We start from the raw sequence: 7,500 nt of genomic DNA on the forward strand, positions 1-7,500 counted from the left end.
CCACTTTAAAGTCAATACAACATATAAACACTTCAACTATCTGCCTTTCAACGTGCTACCTCAACTACTAATGTACAGTTTTAGCCCACTAACTATCCCACTATTGGCAATGGTACTACTGTACTTTCAATAAAGCAATCGTACTATCAAATCCACAAAAACTCTGTCTGAATACATTGCTCTTCTTAATGGGTTCAGCTGACATTTAATCTGCAATTTCCTATGACCTGTATCCCAAACACACACCATGTGAAACTGTACGTGGGCAACTGTGCACTCAATGGATATGGACGATTAACTGTGAGGACGATCTCTGTGGAGACTTAGATATTGTACATGTTTATCTGCCAGGCTTCCTAACACTCCATGTCCCTCTGTAGCATTAAATCACTGCTTCTCATTATCTTTCTTGCATGCATTAATTATCTCATGGCGAGGAAATACAATTCTCTCACGTTCCAGCACTGAGCATCTATTTAAAGACTTATTCGAGTGATTACAATGATTATTGGAATCTGTGAAACCAGGCTGTCAGCCAGCTAACATCCCACATGATTCATCATGGTGTGATGTCACTTTTTGTATCCAGCATGCCCCACACACTGAAAATTATTGACATTTTTCGGTGATTTTTCCCAACATATTTGTTTGCTATCTGTATCAATCTCTCCAAGCGTGCAGGTGTTGACAGTTCCTCTGAAGCTTTATTAAAGACAGTGCTCCGGGACATACTGCGATGGTTGGTATCAGAGTGACAACAGCGTTGATTAAAGTCTGGCTTCACAGCAGTGGATGAAAACAGCTGTATTGATGTCTCTCTGAGTGATGTTTTCATCTTCAGAGCCCGGCCAGGTTCACACACATCCCTCAAGTCAGTTCAGACCAGATGAGGAACAATACTACTATTGAGACTATGATGGATGACTGTGTAGGAATGACCAGCTCATTTAAATATTGTCAGGTCTCAAAAGCGTGTAATACAGTAAAGACAATTCTAATAAATTTTGATCTATTTCAATTATTAACTTCAATCTGTAAGTACTTTCAGGAAGGCTATATTTAATATATTACTTGACCAAATGTTGACTATCACCTAAATTATAATGAGATCAAATCTTTGCTCACGCAGGTTTTAAAGGGACAGTTCACCCGAGTGTTGGAGGTATCGGCTGTAGAGATGTCTGCCTTCACTCGAACATAATAGAACACTGCATTTCAATTAGTTTGTCATTCCTGTTTTGGATATGCAGATGAGTTCCACAGAAGAAAGTTTTGAAATATTCAAAAGGTCTTCCAAGAAAGAAGAAGAGAGCTTTTGGTGCAAAGTCTGCTTCTCAAAACTTTTCATGAGCCCCCTGACAAGCTAAAAAAATGGAGCAGCAGGCTGGCAGCAGCAGCAGGGTTGTAACTGTGGTCAATATAAACACAGAGCACAGAGCTGCTCTCTGCTTTGCTTGGAGGGCCCAGAGTTGTCGCTGGCCTTTTGGGCACCCTAACAATATCTGAATGTGAGCCGTGCCATTTAGGCAACATGCCCATTTTTACATAATCTGCTAACTGTTTTGTTTATTAGCCGCCAGGAAAGAGCAGCTCTGGGCTTGCTTGGCAACACAGAGGGACAGAGCTAGGGTTACAAATCTTGTACATTTTTCATTTTGTTAGCTGGCCCTTTTAAACCCCTGTACCGCCTTATCTGGGAACAGGACACTAGCTTTCTTTCTTTCTTTCTTTATTGGTCCGTCTAACAAGGACAACAACATTAATAAACATTGTTATAAATGTACCAGTGTCATGCAGAAGGCTGTTTTTATTGTAGTCCTTGTACATACCCCCCCTAATAAAGAGTCTTCTTCTTCTTTTTATGTATGACTGTTGTTATTTAATAGGGGAGGTATCTTCATAAGCCAACCTCTCCTGCACAATGTTTTAACTTTTAATTTCTTTTCCTGTATTTTCTGTCCATGTATGTGCACATAAACTGAACTGATTGAAGTTAAAACAGCTATTGATCTTGACAATGCACATGAAGAGGAATAATAAAGAGGAAATATTAGCAAAAATGTCAGCAAAGATATCATGAAGGGCATCATTAATGTTAATAGAAACATGAACTAAATCAGACAACCGGCAACCTGCGGAGCTTTAAAGTTCAGCCAACACACAAATGCCAAAAACTGCAGTTCCTTGAATGACCACTTGAGGCTGGCTACAGAAGCGAGTCAATCCCTATAGATCCACCAATTGCTCTTCCACTGCTCCAATCTCTCGCCCAAAATGTCGAATATGACTCCACAAACCAAACTAGACGTCCTGATAGCTATATGTCCTTTATTTTTACAGTGTATGTTTGTTATTAGGCAGGGAATAAAAAAAGACATCATAAAAACTGATAATACAGGAGCATCAAAAGCTGCATGTATTCTCCACCAAACTTGTATGGTGACATTCGAAATTGTCATTCTCATTTAATTAATCTAAATCACAGTTGTTTCGAAGCCAAACGGCAAAACTTAGCCACCTAAAAATGTAGTGTTCCTGAAAGAAAGCAAGTTCATAACACCACATGAATGCAAAGACACTGAAGACGTTTCATTTTCTGGACTCAGAGAATGATTCAGTTTGAAAACGGCTCACCAGTTTTGTTTTGTTTTTTTCCCCAAAACGAGTTAAAAATCTGCCAGCGCTTTTATTATTTTAACCTTCGTTTTCGTATTTTAATCTTTTACAAAGCAAATAATTTCATTTTAAGTACAATATTTTCTTCTGAATGTTTTGATACAGCTGTGTTGTTGTTTAATGAGCTCTCCAGTCAATCAGAAAACCAACATGTTTGCCATGTTCTTCACAAATTCCGGGTAACAAGGTACAATTAATTGATTTACAAAGGGTAGGCAACTTAAATGTACTTAGTTACTCCTGAACACTGGTAAGGATGTAAACATTGAGGTGGTGGATAGGCATGTAGAGCATTTGACTTTCATGCAGGAGATCAAACTTTGTGTCTTGTCACAGACCTGACATTCACTTTTGTAAACCGTGACCTTCTAAAGGCCCATGTATGCTCCCTTTACGTACGAAAATGTTTACGTCCGTTTCAAACAATGTTACCGTCACTGCCCACATACTTCCATGCGTCCTTTACGTTGGCATGGATGTTAACCAATATATCCACCAGAAGGCAGCCCAGAGGCAAAAATTTATGACAACAACAAACTCAAAAACAAACATGGCAACTGTGGAGGAGATATTGCTAACAGTGGCGCCGCCAGCCGGAATCCTGTACGCACTGTGCGTAAATTTTTTTTTGAAGGTGTGAAAAAAATAAATATTTTAAAGGGTTTTTTTTTTTATTGTTTTTGGGGAGGGGATAATAAAGATGCTGGTTTGTAATAGGCTAAACATGCTGAGTCCACTTATTTTTTAAGCCAATTAATTGAAGCCTAACATAAAGGCCAATGATTGTCATTTACGTCATCTGTCACTAAGTGATTTTGAATTCTGGCGCTATATTCTTCTTCTACACTACGTAGCCTACCGCCTATTTGGTGATTACGGTTCAGTCCGGTAATGTTATAGAAATGTCGAAAAGACAGTTGAGCCTTTTCCAGGCATTTGAAAGAAAAAGAACTAAGCCTGCTACTATTACAAACACACAGAGCAGCGAGAATGAAGGCGCTAGCAGCAGTCAGGCAGGACGGGAAGATGAGGTAGCTAGCTATGCTAGACTTCATTTCAAATAGGTAGGAACATTATTAGCCTATTATTATTATTATAAAGTGTGTTTCTGTGTGTTTTTACCATGTGTCTCTGCCTGGTGCGCCGTCACCATAACGTTTTGCTGGGCTGTTTTCATCTGTGTTTCTGTACGCTGTCACCATCCTCTGCTGTAAAGCCTAACTGATCTTCATTTTTTCGTTGAGTAAAAATCTACTTTGAATTATGGAATTGATTAGAATCGTTTCTTGTTGATATTTTTTTTGTTTGGACTTTTAAACATCTGTAGGCTGTGTAATTTCTCTCTCCCTCTGCTTAGCGTAGGGGAGAGCGGGGACTTACGGATCACTTTATCATATTTTCCTCTCTGCACAGAGATGCATTTATTTATAGTAACAGCATTTTATAGTGAGCAGCATACATATGTCTTCTACAAATCCCGACCACGTTTGCAAAGTTTGGATGAAAACAAATGCTGGATCTGTGCGTACTATGAAATTGAATCCTGGCGGCGCCACTGATTGATAATGTACCTCTTGCATAAAAGACAATAACAGAGGCAGCGCTGTAGGAGGCGGTGGTCGGTGAGGCCATTAAATACATCGCGAATGGAGGACGGAGAATTCTTTTCTCTAGTACTGCCGATGAGAGAAATTGACGACGAGTGTCATTTCCAGACCAACTCACATTTAACTCCGTTCCGATCTCCTCCCAGCTGTTCTGTAGCATGTGCTTATCCCGGTGTCCAGGAGAAGTAACATCATAGAGATGTTTACAGTTTCTAACTTATTTCTTCTTCGTGTTTCACTAAAGCTACGTATCGGTTAGTGACAGCAACACTGCCCCCATGGTTTCCGGTGGTACTGCTCCGTTTGGCCCGTATCCGTAAGCTTTATGGAAACGTGCAGAAATACGGACATTAACATTGAGCATAAATGGGCCTTAACAGTCTTTACCTGACCTTATCATACAGTATTTTCTATGTACAAATGTTACAGAAAAAAACTGAAGTGAAAACTGGTGGGATTGAACGTTACAAAACAATGTTGCTGAACTTAATACAGACTTTTGACAAATCACCCTATATCACTGAGTTGATGTAAAATGGATTTATCTTATTTGTAGAGAACCGTGGCACCACTGACCCCAACAAGTGCCTGGGGGAAGACGCCAGGGTGAAAAGTAAAAAAAAAAGAGGTCAGCCAGAAAAAGGCAGTGGGGCTCCAGAGAGTCCCCAAGAGTGGCAGTGGAGACTGTGACCATGAAGGGCACTAAGACGAAGGTCAGCACCAAAAGAGAGACACCTAGCAAGAGGCAGAGGAGTAAAAACAGTAACACCAACACTAATGAACCCACCAGGGTGTCAGTGGAGGACGTCCCATCCAAGAGACCGGGAGTACGGAGGCCAGAGAGACTCCCAGTGAAGTCTCCCTGAGCTCCAGCAGCCCTTCAACCTCCCAAAAAAACTATAGGAGCACATACGACACATTCAATATCAGCAGAGGTAAGGTGATGGTGGGAAAGAAAATTAGATATGTGCACATATACCACTCCTGAAATAATCTAGCACATTACCCTGTGTAAAACTACAACATGCAGTTTTTTACACTTTGGTTTTTGTATTGATCAAACAAACAAGATATAACATGTTAATCTGTGAGCTTTAGAGGTGCTATGGACAGTGGCAGGATGGCTCATTCCCCCCTGAGTCCAGTCTTAAACTAAGCTAACCTGCCAGTGGTGGTAGCCTCATATGTACCATACACTCACATGAGGGTGGTAACTTCACGCCTCTAACTCTCAGCAAGAGAGCAATTAGTTGCATTTCCCAAAATGTCGCAATATTCCTCTCGTTACAGAAAACTGTAATTAAAGCCAAAAGTTTTGAATTTTGTGTGTTATAAAATGTAAAGGAACAGTAGAGGAAGACTTTGCCAACCCCACGTTAACAACCACTGATTTCAACCATAGCATTCAGCTTTGCTTTCAACACAGAGGAGTTAAGTTAGCCCGTTTACGCTTGGTATTATTAACATGTGTTAAGTGATTCAAACACAACCATTGACGCTTGTGTCTATCATGGGTCTGCCCTACACTCCCTTCTTCACTCATCTATAACTCATCTGTTTGTCTTTGTCTCTGTCTCAGAACATCGTGAAGAAGCTGGTGGAAGCCTCCATCAAGATGCACCTGGTGGGAGTCTTTAATCGGGACATTAAAACAGAAAAATGTCCCTCTTGAAACTGGCTCTCGAGTGCCTCCTTTTACAGACAGGGGACATATGTCACCGGTCCCACCACAGTCTGGCAGCTGGGCGCACTGCTCTATGAAATGCTGGAGAAACAGTTTACCACCTCCAAGCTTCTCTGCAAGAAAAATAAATTCACGAGTAAGCTGTGCTCAGGTAAGACAATGCTGGTGTCAGGTACCGCTGCTTCTCTTCTCAGTTTCTTTTCTGAAGTACACAGTAAACTCCATAGTTTTGAAAGAAAATAGTGTGGGTGTGCACAGGTGCAAAGATGCATTCTGGGTGGGGCATGAGCGACCGGAGCGAAATTGGAGCGAGAGATAAGGCTCCGCTCCACCTTTTTAAAAAAAATAGCCGCTCCTCGCTCAACACAAAATCCTTCCGCTCCCCGCTCTGCTCCGCTCACATGCTCTGGACAAAAGGTATTATGCTGATGTTAACCTGCACTGAAAATTAAATTTACTATGAGGTTCTGTAATTAAATAACAAAGAAATGGTTCTACTCCATTGTTCTGAGCTTTAACTTCCTGTCTACACAGGAAGTGTTAATGTGTCATAATGGTAAGTCTCTTATTTGATATTTCCTCGCCAGAAGTCGCTCTGGTCCACTGTCTTGAAGACTGTCTCAAAGCTAAGTTAAAGTTATTTGTCATCCCTGTGTTTCCTGTTTTATTTTGGTAACCACTATCCCACATCCTGTCAAGTTACCCTCCTTTGGGATTACTTGCCCCATTGGCCCCACCCTAATATGTCTCACCTGTCGCTCATTGTCTCCTTTGTCTTAGAGAATTTAAGTCCCTGTCTTCCCCTCATTTGTTGTCAGATCATCTTTACCGTTGAGTGAGTGTTCCATTGTTTTTCCTGGTGTTTCTTGTGAGTGTGTTTTTGCCATTTGACTGCCCCCTTTTTGCCTGTCAATTTGGATACTTTTGCTTGTGTTCCTGATCTCCTGTGTACTCACTGAGCTTGATTAAAGACCATGAACTTTTACTTTGTGCTTGACACTTACTGGATATCCGTTACTGATGGGATGCATGCTGCAGCTGTTTGGACTGGTCTGATAGATCACAACAAGACTGGAGTTTTGTACCAGATAAGAGATTAAACTCCAGTGTATCGCTCCCAAGTTTTATATTTTATTTGTTTTCAGATTCTCCACAGTTAATAATCTGTGTTAATTATAGGTCTGAACAAAAAAAGACCCCAAACAACTTTCCTCATTTATTATAATGATTTATTTCCTCGATTAACTTTAATTATGGATACAATTAAAACAAGAGAGAGCGTCTGATTTGATATCAGGTACATAATTCAAATTTCCCCTGAAACATTTAGCCTAATTAATAATTTCCAATGTTAAAAGGCGGCCATTTCTGTAGACAAGCTGGCCTTGGAGCAGATTTCTCCAGTCAAGGTCTCCAAGTAAAGTAAAGTTTCATTCAGCTACAAGCCCAAACTCTCAAATGGAGCAATCACTCTCCCTCTGATAGACCTCCAGCTCTTAATGGCACAAGTAACTTCCATTTTCTTATTGTAAT

Source organism: Epinephelus moara, chromosome 3, assembly GCF_006386435.1.
Source record: "Epinephelus moara isolate mb chromosome 3, YSFRI_EMoa_1.0, whole genome shotgun sequence".
NCBI lineage: Eukaryota > Metazoa > Chordata > Actinopteri > Perciformes > Serranidae > Epinephelus > Epinephelus moara.